This window comes from Vitis vinifera, chromosome 19 (genome assembly GCF_030704535.1).
Source record: "Vitis vinifera cultivar Pinot Noir 40024 chromosome 19, ASM3070453v1".
NCBI classification, from domain to species: Eukaryota; Viridiplantae; Streptophyta; class Magnoliopsida; order Vitales; family Vitaceae; genus Vitis; species Vitis vinifera.
In genome coordinates, this window is record NC_081823.1 from 23,775,385 (window position 1) to 23,790,822 (window position 15,438).

Below are 15,438 nucleotides of genomic sequence, written 5' to 3' on the forward strand. Positions count from 1 at the left end.
ATGGTTGGAAAAAGGCATTTTTGTCTTTGGGAGGGAGGATTACTTTAATTCAGTCTTGCCTGTCTCACATCCCTAGCTACTTCCTCTCCCTCTTTAAAATCCCAACTTCAATTGCCTTAAAGATTGAGAAGATGCAAAGGGATTTTCTTTGGTCTGGGGCGGAGGAAGGGAAGAAAGATCATCTCATCAGATGGTATGTTGTTAGTAGACCAAAGGAGTTGGGAGGTTTGGGTTTTGGGAAGACTTCTATGAGAAATATAACTCTCTTAGGGAAATGGCTTTGGAGGTTCCCTAGAGAAAGGAGTGGTATTGGGCATAAGGTTATTGCGAGTATATATGGGACACATCCTAATGGATGGGACGCCAACATGGTGGTTAGATGGTCACACAGATGTCCTTGGAAGGCTATTGCTCAAGTTTTCCAGGATTTTTCCCCTTTTGTCCGCCTAGTGGTGGGCAATGGGGAGAGAATTCATTTTTGGGAAGATCTTTGGTGAGGAAACCAAACTTTGTGTCCTCAATTTGCTGATCTTTATAGAGTTACTTCTGTGAAAAACCTCACTGTCTCAAATGTCCTTGGCAATTCCTTTCCACTGTCTTGAAATTTTAATTTTCGCTGCAATCTTACTGATTCAGAAATTGATCTCCTTCAAAGATTAATGTCTTCTCTTAGTTCAATGCTTCTCTCTCCTTCTTTGGCAGATTCAAGAGCGTGGTATTTGTCATCGTCAGGCTTGTTTTCAGTGAAATCTTTTTTCTTGGCCTTGTCAAAAGTCTCAAATCCTATCTTGTTCCTTCCAGCCAAGTTTTTGTGGAGTTCAAAAGCCCCCTCAAAGGTTAAGGCCCTCGCTTGGTTAGTAGCACATGGGAAGGTAAACACCAATGACAAGTTGCAATTGAGAAGACCCTACAAATCCCTTTGTCCTCAATGGTGCATTCTTTGCAAAGGAAATGGAAAGTCGATTGACCACCTTTTTCTTCATTGTCCAGTTACCATTGGACTCTGGCACAAGTTGTTCAGTCTAGCAGGGTTGGTTTGGGTCCCTCTAAGGAGTTTTGAGGATATGTTGGTTATTGTTTTTAAAGGCTTGGGGAACTCATTAAGAGGCAAGACACTTTGGCAAATCACGTGTCTTACCTTGGTTTGGATGGTGTGACAAGAGAGAAACAATAGGATCTTTGAGGAAAAGGGGAGAACGGAAGAGATGTTATGGGATTTGATTTTGTTCTATTCCTCTCTATGGGCTTCTTGTACTACAGCTTTTAGAGGAGTTCCTCTAAGTGTTTTACAGCTCAACAGGACTGCGGTATGTGCGTCAAAAGTTTGAGTTTGTTGGGGTTTCTCTTTGTTTTTAGATTTCTATTTTTGGGTGTTTCCTCTTTTGTTCAGTTTGTGTAGGAAGGACCTGATTACTACCGAAAAGTGCTATTTTGTAGACCTAATTATAAGGGTTTTAAGCACCTTTGAGTAGTAATCATATTCATTTAACCCAATTAATTCATTAAGCTCCTTAGTAATTAGTTCTAACCATTTTTAGTGGCAAGTTTACATGTTTTTCATCAGCTTATGAACCAATTCAAGCATGCCAATTGATGGAGGAGCTACTTGGGCGAGTTAAGCAAGGATTTTGGACGTTTACAGGCTTGAATTTCAAGTGGAAACACGAGCACAAACAATGGGAACACCATTTTGCAAGGGGAGGCAATTCACCTTGCCAAATGACCAATTTCGCAAGGTGAATTTTACCTTGACAAAATTTCGCAAGGGGATTTTCCTCATGGTGTGAAATTTGGCCATTTCGCACCATGAAGACCACCTTGCGAAATTTCGCAAGGTGGATTTAGGCACCTTGCGAAATTTGGACCTTTCATCTTTCCCCCCTTTCGAAATGCCTTTGAAATCCCTTGTTTTGAGACGTTGTTGATGATATTCCCCTGCCGGTTCTCCAAGATATTTTGCTTGACTTTTAGCTTTGTAAATACCTATTTTACCCTTGTAATCAACCAATGAAAAGGTTGCTTTTGTAATAGCTCTTGTAATTTAGCTTTTTATTGTCTTTAAATAGAGGTGAAGAGCCTCAGACACGATCATCTTGTAACCTGTAACTTTATAAGTTATAAGAGCACTTTTGTTCATACGCAACCATATTTAAAGACAGCACGGGTACGGGACCAGACGATCATCTGGGTCTTCTAGGGCACTAGTGCCACCCCCTGTGAGCAGTCCTCCACCTAAGAGGACTAGGATTTCAAGACCAGGCGAGTCCTCCAGAGCCCCTCCATCACCTCCAGCATCTACTATCCCAGGCCCTTCACACCTAGCAGAGGTCCTCAAGCGGCCTATTATAGTAGGGCCACCCCTCCCAAGCAACACGGATATCAGAGATAGGCCATTTCACGATGAGATCTATATGGAGCATGAGACTCTCCGCCTATTACCAGAGCTAGAGGAGTCATACCACCTTCTGCAGAGGTACCACATCGAGCCATTTATGACTCCTAGGTCCTTCTATTACCCTAGGGTAGTCTTAGATTTCTATCAGACTATGACTACTAGAGGCGTCCAGGACCCCATAGCCATTCATTTTTTGATTGATGGCCAGCATGGTATTTTAGAGGCCCGAGATATAGCCGCCGCTATGCATTTTCCGCCTATCCCTGAGGACCTTGGTTCCTTCCGGCATTGGTCTCAGTATTCAAAGCCCGACATGGTGTTTACCTTATCAGGAGGTAGAGTCACTGGTAGGACCATTTTGAGGAGGGAGCTTCCTCCACGGATGTTACTTATCGATTTGGTGCTCCGCACCAATCTTTTTCCCCTCCAGCATGTCGTCCAGAGGAGAGGTGCTATCCTGGATGCGCTTTACCGCATCTCTGAGGGATTCTACTTTGGACCCCACCATCTAGTCATGGCTGCTCTTATCTATTTTGAGGAGAAGGTGCATAGGAAGCGCCTACGCAGAGCTGGCACTATTCCACTCTTATTTCCGAGGCTGATCTCTCAGGTCTTAGAGGATATGGGATACCTTTCTCAGCCCCACCTAGAGCGTAGTCATCATTGTCGAGAGCTCTTTACCAGTGAGAGTTGGACCCATTTCTTAGACCGCTCACCCATGGACCAGGGTATCCCTAGACCATTAGCTCCCGCGCCTCCAACTTCTCCAGCGCCTCCCGATTCTCCAGCAGCCTTAACACCTACAGTATAGACATCACCAGAGCAGGACCCACATACCACAGAGCCTTCTTCTTCAGTACCTGCTCTAGTGACTTGCACTACTGATACTCCCACACCACCAGTCACTCCTGCTCTAGCCTATGCTGAGTCTTCAGCCGGGCCATCCATTACTGTCTCCGCTACAGAGTTCAGAGCTCTCATGTCGTCCTTTCACTCATTGAGCGCCTCTCAGGCCACCTTAGTCCGTGAGATGCAGGCCATCAGACAACAGATGGATACCATACAGACACATCAGGCTCAGCATACAGCTATTCAGGCTCAGCATACAGCTATCCTCGACCAGCACTCCGCCATGGTCTCTTAGATCCACCATCACCTGGGCATATCACCTCCTCCACCTCAGGAGCCACATCCATGATTGGATATTTCTATCTCCATTTTGTATATGTTTTTTTGTATATGTTACATGTTTTATATTCTGAGATTGTATGTACCTCATGCTTATATCTTGTACTCAACTCTCTCAGTTTATATAAGCATCATTTTTTGTATCTTATTTCCTCTCTCACGTTTCTTATGGTTTTTGAATCATGTGGATGCACTCACACGCCTTGAATACCACATCACCATAAGGTATATCATTCCTTCCTCGTCTTTTTCGATAGAAACATTGTGAACAATGTTCATCTCGATTGGAAGGAGAGTTGAGGAAGTAAGTATTTCCTATTTTAGTTAGTTATTTTGTTGATTTAGTAGTTTTTGCCCTTTTTCAAAATTTTTTGTTTCATTCTCTATGGTTGTTAAAGATAATTTCTCAAAATAAAATAGGATAAGTCGAGTTTTAACTTAATTACTTAAGTCTTAGAGTTTGTTTTATGCTTTCAAAGTTGATAATCTATTGAAGCCCTCTTTGATTTCGAACTTATTTCTTCCATTTCAAGCTTTACACACACCGTGCACATTAGATTCCGGATATATGATGTAAAACTTTCTCACCCTCTAAGCTTAGGAAAATTTTGACTTGGTTCATTACTTAACCTCTTTTTAATAGTGTTAGGACACCTCAAAAAGACCAATGAGTCTTAAAAAAAAAAAAAAAAAAAAAAAAAAAAAAAAAAAGAATAAGCTTCTATTCTTTCCTTGAAACCTAAGCATGATCCGAAGGGGTGGCAAAAGCCTTTAAAACCCGATACCCTAAACCTTGATTGGTTAGGAGTCATCGATCCTCTGCTTGCTACATAGGTGAATTGGTTAAATTTAGCGAGTAAAAAGAATTGTGAATAAGAAGGTGCGTTCCTAACCTATTAAGAGTTGGTTAATTTTGCCAAAGTTCGAGAAAAGCTTAGGTTGGGAGGAGAGGATAGTTGTACATACTATATCCGGAAGCTAATCTCATTAACACTTAGCTCATTATGGAAGAGTTTGATTCGGAACCTTGAGAGTAGAGATTCTTTTGATACTTAATTGCATAATCTCCACTCTTTGTACTTTTTGTTTAAGTTTTAGCTTTGACAACTCCTATTGCATTTTGAATCTTCATATCTTGAGTTCACCATGTGAGATGTGTTTTGATATTAGTCATGCCACTCAATTATTTTTTGGAGTGATTTGCATGACCTCTTTTATGTATATTATTGTGTTTGCTTAGTTTTTATCTCCTCCATTGCTAAGGGACTAACAATGAGTCGGTTGGGGGGTGTGATTACTACCGAAAAGTGCTATTTTGTAGACCTAATTATAAGGGTTTTAAGCACCTTTGAGTAGTAATCATATTCATTTAACCCAATTAATTCATTAAGCTCCTTAGTAATTAGTTCTAACCATTTTTAGTGGCAAGTTTACATGTTTTTCATCAGCTTATGAACCAATTCAAGCATGCCAATTGATGGAGGAGCTACTTGGGCGAGTTAAGCAAGGATTTTGGACGTTTACAGGCTTGAATTTCAAGTGGAAACACGAGCACAAGCAATGGGAACACCATTTTGCAAGGGAAGGCAATTCACCTTGCCAAATGACCAATTTCGCAAGGTGAATTTCACCTTGACAAAATTTCGCAAGGGGATTTTCCTCATGGTGCGAAATTTGGCCATTTCGCACCATGAAGACCACCTTGCGAAATTTCGCAAGGTGGATTTAGGCACCTTGCGAAATTTGGACCTTTCATCTTTCCCCCATTTCGAAATGCCTTTGAAATCCCCTGTTTTGAGACGTTGTTGATGATATTCCACTGCCGGTTCTCCAAGATATTTTGCTTGACTTTTAGCTTTGTAAATACCTATTTTACCCTTGTAATCAACCAATGAAAAGGTTGTTTTTGTAATAGCTCTTGTAATTTAGCTTTTTATTGTCTTTAAATAGAGGTGAAGAGCCTCAAACACGATCATCTTGTAACCTGTAACTTTATAAGTTATAAGAGCACTTTTGTTCATACGCTTCTTTTCTCTTTTCTTTCTCATTTTCTTAGTAGCCAAACATCCTTGGAGGATGAAATCCCCAAGGATGAGAGGCTAAAACCTTTTAGTTTCTTGAAGTAATGGATGTCATGTGAAGTTCCCGTGTCAGGATGGAGATTTCCAAGCCATAAATGTAAGTAGTTGAGCGTCATAAATGTTTTCATTCAAAGTAAAGCTTTTAATCCCTCAGACTTGCCTTGAATGACCAATACTTGATAACCTTTTGGTCTCAGTGGATTCTTATTGTTAGATCCACTGACGTTCATTAGTTATCTCCTACGAGCCATTGTATTGCAAGTCGAAGAGATGACCTATACCAATAAAAGAGCATTTATGAGGTTCAACTACCCTTTCTATAAGTTTTCAAGGATTAAAACTCAGTTGTTAAACTCATATCGGTTCGGGAAGTAAGCATCACCTTAGTTGCTTCCCCAACTCGAGGTGAAGAGTCCCAAAATCTCCATTTTTACACAGTGAGTTAAGCATGGCTATCCAAAGCTTTGAGAAACTTCTTTTTCCATCTTTTAACCTATTTTCATGTTAGTTTAGTTTACAACACCTTCATCTTTTTATGTTTTCATCTTAACCTAATTTTTATTAAGAAAAGTTCACTCCATCCTCCGAACTTCACCAGTTAAAGTAAAAACCCTTCCCAGTGTTCGATCCTAGAGCCACTATGCTATAGTAGCTTTGCTACTTTAGTGTAAGGACCTTAGGTATAAATTTTGTTGATACCCTTACATGCCAAGCTACCAAGAGTTGGACTATCAAGACCTCTCATCCTTCCCTTGGTTTCTTCTCTTTCTTTTGTATCTCTTCTTTCTCCTGTATCTTTTCTTCTATCAATATATTTTTCTTCGTTTCTGATATAAAAATAAAAAATAAAAAAAAAGGCTATGGACCGGACAGTTCCTCCAAAACTGGCTAGTTCACATAGGTTGGTTGGTTTCACTTCAAAAAAGCTCAAAAGTGCCACTGTCACCTGAATCGGAGAGGGTACTAGTTGACGGTTGAACCGATTAGACCAATCAGTTCAATCCCCTTTTTAAACCATTACAAATACCTCAATCATACAATACAGAAATATATTAATATTTCTCCTTTAACTGTCAGTATCATTTAACAAATCAATCTCTGTCAACACTCTAATTGATTGCATACCCATATATCTTTCTTTGCCTCAATTTATGCATCTTGAAACTTCTGAAATAAAAAGCAACCATATTTCTATCTAAAAATTAGAAAATTTGGGAAAATATATAATGTGCTACAAAATTTGTCTGAAAAAGTTAAAAATTCGTTAACGAAATTAAAATGTGTCTTAGCAAAGCTTTCTGAAGTTTTATACATGAACACAAAGAGGAGAAATTTTTTTTTTGATGGATATGAACACAAAGAGGAGAAATGCACCTGAATCTTAGAATAGTCACTCTTTTGCTCATCTCCTCCATCCTTCCAGTCACTTCTTCTCAAATCTGAAAACACAAGTTCCAAATCATAGAACCCCATGAACACCTAATACACCCATTTCCACCACCAGCAAAAAAACAAACAAAAAGCAAGCAAAACCTACACAGAATAGGAGAGAGATAAGAGAAAGCAAATTTCTGGGTGGGGTGAATGCATCTCAAGATTTTAAAAGACCAAAATTGAGAAAATGGGGCAGGAAGCTATATCTTTCATATTGTGGTTCTACCCGCCTCTGTACAATCTTCTAAAGCCAAAATTAACTTCTTTTTTTTCTTAATATGTTTGCATGCACAATGTGTCTGTGTGTAGGCTGATGGGCTTTTGTATGAGAGAGAGAGAGGGGGGGGGGTAGGGGTCAGTGTGTGTGGGGGGCAAGGGAGGGTCTGATCCTTTGGTGAATGCATAATGACCCTATAAAAAATTTCAACAGAATTTCAAGTGGTAACTAGGCCAAAGGAGTGCAATTTTCATGTTCTCTAGACTTCATGGTTTCAGGCCAAAGGACTGCCCTGGAGTAGCATGTCAAAGCCCCATTTCTCCACTGTCCACAAAATTCACAACAGGTTCAAGCCTCACAATGCAGAAAGGACCAGCAAGGATCAGCACATCTACATCAACTAACATAACCAGTCAACAAAAAAACATGGGGCACAAAAGACATGATGACTGGTTCAGACTCCTCAAGCTCTTATGAATTGGATTACTATTCAGACACTTTATTGAAGCTGATGCCAGATTTCCAAGGGAACAAGGATACAGGCTTCTTACAAGGACACACTGGGATAATCATCTTTTTCCAGCCACGTGTGAACTGGAGTTAAAGCTTATTTTCTTTTGACTTCTTGTATTCATCCTGGTCAGTTTCCTCATATTTATCTGTACTAATCTATTTGATTACTAAGAAGACAAAGGGAAAGAAATGAGAACATAGAATCCAGTACAAGGTTGAAGTCTCTGGTCTTCATCTCATCCCTTACTACTTCCCAGCAATCAAATGTGTCTGAACAGAAGAAAACATAGGGTAAAAAGAGGAAACAATTTTGAGGATCGATAAATACAGCTGGAGATGTATTCCCTATGGTTTTATAATCATCATAGCTAAAAACTATGAGCACTTAATTTCAACACGTGTAGTTAATATTGATATGCACATGATTTAAATGAATTAAAGCTTTCATTTCCATGGATATGTCAAAAATTAGGCAAACAAACTGATGAGATATATAAACTACAAGCCATGGCTTACACCAGATCCATCAACAATTTGCTTGATTCATAATTCAAATTTCAGTTTCAAACACAAAAACATCAAAATTAAGCTAAAAATTTTGAACAAATGAAACAAAAGGTGCTCTGTTCTGAAAGAAATGGCTGCAGCTCAGAATGTAAGATTGTTGTGCACGGTGATACAAAAGAAACAGGCTCAAGTGTGCCTAGAGCCACCTTTGATGACCTTTATGGTAGAGGTTGCTGGGAGAACTTATTGAGTTTGCACTTTATGATCCTGGAATAACAGTTTTCCAAGGGAGGCCCTCAACAGATCTCTAATGTCCTCAATGTATTCCACACTCCTCTGTATTGCTAGCCCTTGGTAAAAAAAAAAAGAGTAAAACCAATATAGTTCTCAAAATCAAAGACTTACTCATATGCTAAGTTCATTGAAATGACTTTTAAGCTGATTTTTTCCGCTTTTTATGTGCCTGGAGACTGAAATTTGTTTCTTCACATTCCTATAAACATGCTCCTCTTTTTTTCAGCAGCCATTAAGGCTTTTCAGCACTGAGTGTTGATCATGAAACTTGAATCAGTCCTGTTGGCTCCCCACTGAGCTCACAGGAATCCAGCTGCCGGGTCAGCTTGCAGGGTTTAAGGAGACAACGCCCATGGACAATTATCATTATTTATTAAATGACAAGTTTACCCTTATTGTATTTTGACCCTCCGTATGATTTAAGCTTTCGTTTGTAGAGAAAAGAATTAGAGTGTGGCCGCAATCGAAAGGAGAGACAGAGCCTTCACCATTGTAACTTTGCATCTTGTTTGTTTAGTAGACTCTTGAGTGTTGGTGTGCTCCGTGGATGGTGTGATCCCTGGAGGTAGACATTAAATGCCGATGCTACTTAAAATCTCTTGGCTTTCTCTATTTTGTGCTCTCGTGTGTGGTTGGGTGAACACAGAGACCCAAAAATTTTGCATGCAATATCACAATTATAGTATTATTTTGGAAATTCAGAACAGAAAAAGGGGAAACGTGGAGCAGCAATGTTCAATTTGCAATTGTATTTCATAGCGTAATTGTGGTTTGTTACCACTCATATACGTTGCTTTTGAACTGAAAACTGAAATCCTTGGGTAGATCCTCTAAAATTTGGATTCCTGTGCCGGATTTGGGGGGCAAGAAGACTATTAACATCATCCTAGTGGGAGATTGTGTTTAGGAGAGAAGCTCTTGTTTTGATCGCGGACGAAATTGCAAAAGCTGCCAAGATCTGAAGGTTCCAAAAACTCAACATACCACAGATCTACAGTCCTAGAATCTATTCAGATCAGAAACCAGAACTTAATCAACAAATAATGCACATCGTGCTCAAAAAAATCAGCTTAAGTAATCAAAAAGAAAATCGAAGTACAAATCGAACTTGACAAGTGCAAACACAAAGGTCAATTGAAAATCGGCCTTAAACAAATTTACCTTATAGATTGAGTACTAGCTTTTCTAAGAAAAATCTAGACAGAGAAGGAGAGGGGGTCAAAGCTGCTCACGCTGACAAGAAAGAGAGCAGAGTGTTTGTACTTTCATCCGCCAGATATCACCAGCCATCCTCCAACAAAAATGGCTCTTAATGAAATAGCTAAAATAATGAACTTGCTTCGGGCAGCACGAAATTTTTTTTTTTTTTTTTCCTTTCATTTTTTTTCATTGTTTCAAAATTTATAATTCCTAAATTATTCCTAACTTTTTATTTTATTATCTTTATAATAAATTTATATCAAAATTTATATAAATCATAGCCCCTAAAAAAATGTAAAAGGTTACTTATCTCAAATATTTTTTTATTAATAAAATGTTTGGAGAAAAAAATTTTACCTTAGGATTTGTTATTAAAAAAAAAAATTAAGAGAAGAAGGAATAAAAAGGTAGGTATGAAAAAAAACAATGAAAAATAGAGAAAACTCAAAGAAATTCTCTCTCTATGTACTTAGAGAGAGAAAATGAACATTATAGTTTTCTAATAGCCAAATAAGGAAGGAAGATTATAATCTCAACTATGAAGATGACTCTAATAATTATTATTGATGCTATCCATGTTGATTCGAAAGGGCAATGTTCATGATTTCTCAAGAAAATACTTGATTGTCTCTATAGTTTAAGAGGGAATGACATCCTAAAGTCCACTACTTTGTTTAACTTTGCCTAGGGTTGGATCTATTGAAAAGGGAGTTCCTTATCTCTTTTACTTATAGATTTTTTTTTTCTAATATGCAATTGGACTATTGTTTGTCATCTCTTTGTTTTATATTTGGGGTTTTTGCTGAGAAAAAAAAAAAAAAAAAAAAACTGTGTATGCAAATGTGGCTACGAATGCTAGTTTTACTCTTCTAGAGATGGAGTGAAAAGGAAAAAAAGCCAAAAGTGGTATTCAACCTTCAACCACCTGGACGAGTGGAAGTTTGGATCTTTGAAAGATTCAAATATGAGATTCAAATGGATTTTTTTGTATTCCAAGTAAGTTGCCTTCCATAAATCCAATTCACACAAAAATTATGTGTATGCTTCATATCATGAATTCAAATCCTAGTTGCGGAGGATTTAGGTTGAGAAATTATGAGCGTAAGAGAATTGGGCCAAGAATATTGGCTTGGGGGTAGGATTGGTTGCCTATGGGCTTTCTTTTGAGTTGGTTTTTGGTTTATAATTTTGATTGAACTGTTTCCTTTAGGTATTTTTTGAAGTCTAAGGATCACATGGGTAGGTATGGCTTGAATAAGAGACCTTTTGAGAGGAATTCCTCCATTAGGAAGTCAAAAACTTGGATCGAAGTTCAACCAAAGAGGAGCACTAGACCACAGAGCTCAAAGATTGGTTCCAACCCTAGTAAGGGTTACTCCAATTTGGAACAAAACTTTACCCAAAGAGGCTTATCTAAGGAAAAGAAACAAGACACTTCAGGTGCAAGTAATGCTTATGTCACTAAAGTATTGGGGACCATCCCTCCTGGTGGCAACCCTAAAGATGGAGTTGTAAATAGGAACAAACTAAATCAAGAGACTCAACAACAAGAAAAAGGTGACAAAAACCCTAGCAAACTCAGTCCAATCAATGAAAAAGTAGTGCATACTTTAAACCCTAGCTTTATGTTTGAATCTCTACCTTGTGATTCTCTTATGGAAATGGATCCATATGGTGGAGAAGGTAAGGAGGCTCCCGTAAAGGATAAAATGGTTGCAAAGGGTTCTAAAGCTAGTGATAATGCATCCAAGATGGAAACAAATGGTAGCTAACCTATTTTAGCAAAAAGAAGAAGAGTTAATTGTTTAAACTCTTACAAAAATGATATGCAAAGAATATAAAAAAAAAATTAAACAAAGGAACAAAAAGAAGGAAGATGAGGGACAAAGAACCCTTGAACCATCCAATCTTACATGGCCTAGAATGTTAGAGGGATTGGTTGGCCTTATTTTCATTTGAAACTAAAGTTAATGCAAATAGAACATTGGATATTTTACCTAAGATCCCATTCGATTGTTATGACTTCATTAATCCAATAGGATTTTCAAGAGGATTATGTTAGCGTTGGAATTCTATTATTATCTCATCAAATATTATTCTAAAAAAATGATAGGATATTTCATTGCATGGTTTATTTTTCTAATTTTAATATTAACTATTTTATGACATTCTTGTACTAACACACTCAACATTTTAAATAAAAGGAGATTTGAGATATTTTACTTAATATTAAAAAATCTATGATTAGGCCTTAGGCTATTGTTGGATATTTTAATGAGATTTTAAAACCCCTTGATAAAATTAAGAGAGCCAATGGTAAGTCCTCTAGAATTTAACAAAATTTATTGATCATTGTGAATTACTCGAGTTGGAATAATTTGGATTACCATATATTTGGTTAAATAAGATAATGGATTCCTCATCATTTTTAAAAAGTTGGATAGAGTTTTTATGAATATTGGGCTTTATTCTTTTAGGTGTCTTTGAGTTGAAAATTTACCCATCATTGGTTGTGATCATGAGTCTATTGTCTTGCACCTAGATAAAAGTGATATAGAGATAAACACTAAACCTTTTAGATGTGAGGAGTTTTGGTTCCAAATTCTAGGTTTTATTGATGTTGTTAAGGAAGCGTGGACATTTTTAGGATCTAATGCCTTCCAATTAGTAACAAAAATCCAAGTATTTAGACAAAAAGTAAACATTGGAATAAATGTAAAGTTGGGAATTAGAAACAAACATAAAAGAAATTAATGTGGTACAAGGAAATTTAATGACTAATCTCCATAATGTATTCTTTCAAATAAAGTATGTTTCTCTATCCCAAAATCTTAACCATGTATTGAAATTGGAAAAGATAAAGTGGCCCAAAAAAGGAAGGTAAACTTGGACCCAATTAAAAGAAAAGAATAATCGTTATTTCCAAATGTTAACCCTAAATAGGAGAAGAAGAAATCAAAATTGGAAAATCAAAGATTCTGAAAGAAGATGGTATGATAATCAAAAGGAAATTTCAAAGGTGTTTATTAATGATTTCTCTAAAATATTCACTTCTAAAAGTCTATGGATAAATCATGAACTATTTGATTCTTTTAGTCCTTCCATCACAAAAGAAGAAAATAGAGAGTTAATTAAAGAAGCAATAGAGGAAGAAATTCATGAAACTCTTTTGCACATCAATCGTCTAAAAGCTCATGGACTTGATGGTTTCTAAATTAGTTTTTATCAAAAATATTAGAAAATAATTGAAAATGTATGTAAAATGGTCAAAGAGGGTACGGTGTCTCTTAAAAGAGAGATATATTCTCTTTCTTAAGAGAAAAGAGATGTTAGGAAAATAAGTTAGTTTGTTTTTGTTGTTGTTATTGTTGTTGTTTTCTTCTCTTTCTTTTCTTGTAATTTGTTTCTAATTTCACTAAAGTTTTATGTTTTGTCTTTTTATTTCTATGTTTTTATCTTCCATTTTTGTGTTTTCACTTCTAAGTTTGTAAAGGGGACTGAGGTCTACTATCTCAGTTTGATTTACCATGGTTTAACTATCTATGGTTGAAAAAGGCCCCATCAAGTTTTGTGGTCACAAGGACCACAAGGAGTCTCCACAAGCCAAAGTTAGTGGTTATGAGGACCAAAAAAAGTAACCATGGTCATGAGTCTAATATACTAGAAACAAGCTTTTTGACATGAGAATAAACTCATCTAAATCATTCAATTATGAGGACTAAAATGAGCAATTAGATCGAGTTAAGTTTGTGTTGAGGTGGTTGATTCTCCTGTCAACCAAAACCTTACTGTTAGTGTAAACCCCCTAGTCTGATCCAAAAGCTACTAGTACTAGGTCAAGACTAGGTGATTAAATTGAGCTTGAGATAGGGAATTTTAGTGGCTTTCCTCTTTGTAAGTTTGTGTTCTCTTTCCTTTTAATTTCTAGGTTTCCAATCTTTCTCAGATAATTACTAAAAATATGTTTTATCCCTTGCACTCACACCCAAGGCCAATTGCACTCATCAAGGGAAGCCACATGGATATTATTCAATGTGTTAAATCAAGGTTTGGTTAATCTCAGTTTTGATGATAACAAAATAACGATTGGAACTAATGTTTTATCTTACGTTTGTTTAGATAAGAAGATTTCTAAAATAGCAATTATAAAGATAAAACAAGCCAAAGAAAATTCAAGAAAAAGATGAAGACCTCAAAAGAGAAGAACTTTCAAGACCTTTGTATAAGATCTCTTTGTAAGGTTGTTAGTATGCTAGGATTATGCATCATATTTTTTTATGCACTTAAAATCATCCAAGTGCCTAAATCAATTTTATTCGTTTGTAAATTACATGAATAATCTTTTTAAATGAAAACCACATTTGTTTAATGTTATTCATAGTTAAAAAGGTTTTCAAAATGATAAGGTGTTATCAAACTGGGTTTTCCTAAGGTTTTTAATGTTAAAGTTACAAAAGTTGCAAAAACTTTGAAGTTCATTTATGCATCTTTTAATGATTTTTATAAAATTAGCATTGACTATTTCAAGGATAAAAACCCATGTTTTAACATGCATTTCATCATCAAAAAAGGTTTTTCAATCTTAAGTTTTCATATAGAAACAATTTGAGTCGTTAAAGGTCATTTGTGTATCATTTTCTTACACTTTTTGTAAGTTTGACCAAGGTTTAACCAAAAAGGTTCAATCAATTACTATTTACTCAATTGGTTACTATTCAACTGGTTCAATCAGTTACCATTCACTCAACAAGTCAAGGTGCATTTTGCACCCTCTCTCTTCTAGAGGACTTGTTTTCCTCGATTGAGACATTATCTTTCCCAATTAACCACCGATCAAGGCTTAGTCGAGCCTCAAAAAGCCCAACGGTCACTTGCAATACATTTATCGCTTCGATGTCTAGTCAACAGATCGAACCTAAGCGTCGGGTCAATCCCTTAACTTGCTTAACGATTAATTTGGGCTTCCAAGCCTTATAAAAAGGCTTCAATCTTCATTGTTTTCAAGCTTAGACTTTCAAAATATTTCTTGATCATATTTGAGTCTTGGGGGAGTGTTTTAAATGCACTTTGTTTTCAAACTTTCATATTTATTATTACATCTCAATCTTGGTTTATCTTGTATCCATTTGAGCTTGTATTTGTACTAGGATTTTATGAAAATATTTCCTATCATTTCTTGTAAATCCTTAAGAGAGAGAAATTTAAGTGTAAGGTATCACTTAGGAAATCTCAAGTGTAGGGTATCATTAGAGAGATCATTAAAAAGTGAGGGATTTTTTAAGGATTGTAAAGGGTGCTTAAAGCCAAAAGTCTAAAAGGGTTTATTGGAATCATAATTTAATTGTATTCCTTGGAATCTTGAGTTGAAAGCTTCGATTTAGTGGAATCCTCGCTCGATTAAGAGATTAAGGAGAGTTGACGTAGGTTAGGTTGCACCAAACCACTATAAAAATGAGTGTTTGCATTTTCTCTTCTCTATTAACTTTATTTTATATGCAATTGTGATTCCATTATATTTATTATATATCTACATATAATCATCTTTTACATTTACATAATTTAAATTTGTAAAAAGAGAGCATCACCTTATTCACCCCCTTTAAGGTGAT

The 15,438-nt window shown here is 36.5% G+C and overlaps 1 protein-coding gene across 12 annotated transcripts in view; it reads right to left on the reverse strand.

The window, feature by feature from the left end:
• LOC104877757 (uncharacterized) overlaps nucleotides 1-10,011 on the reverse strand; it is a 71,763-nt gene extending 61,752 nt beyond the window's left edge. For 5 of the 12 annotated variants that reach the window (XM_059735251.1, XM_019217231.2, XM_019217232.2 and 2 more), the window contains exons 1-2: nucleotides 9,862-9,987; nucleotides 7,039-7,103 (exon numbers count right to left, since the gene is read on the reverse strand). The gene's annotated coding sequence lies outside the window, so the exon portion shown is untranslated. Of the gene's footprint in view, nucleotides 1-7,038; nucleotides 7,104-9,790 lie in introns of all 12 variants that reach the window. The other 7 variants (XM_059735247.1, XM_019217227.2, XM_019217228.2 and 4 more) reach the window with 3 other exon arrangements.
• Nucleotides 10,012-15,438: the final 5,427 nt, after the last annotated feature.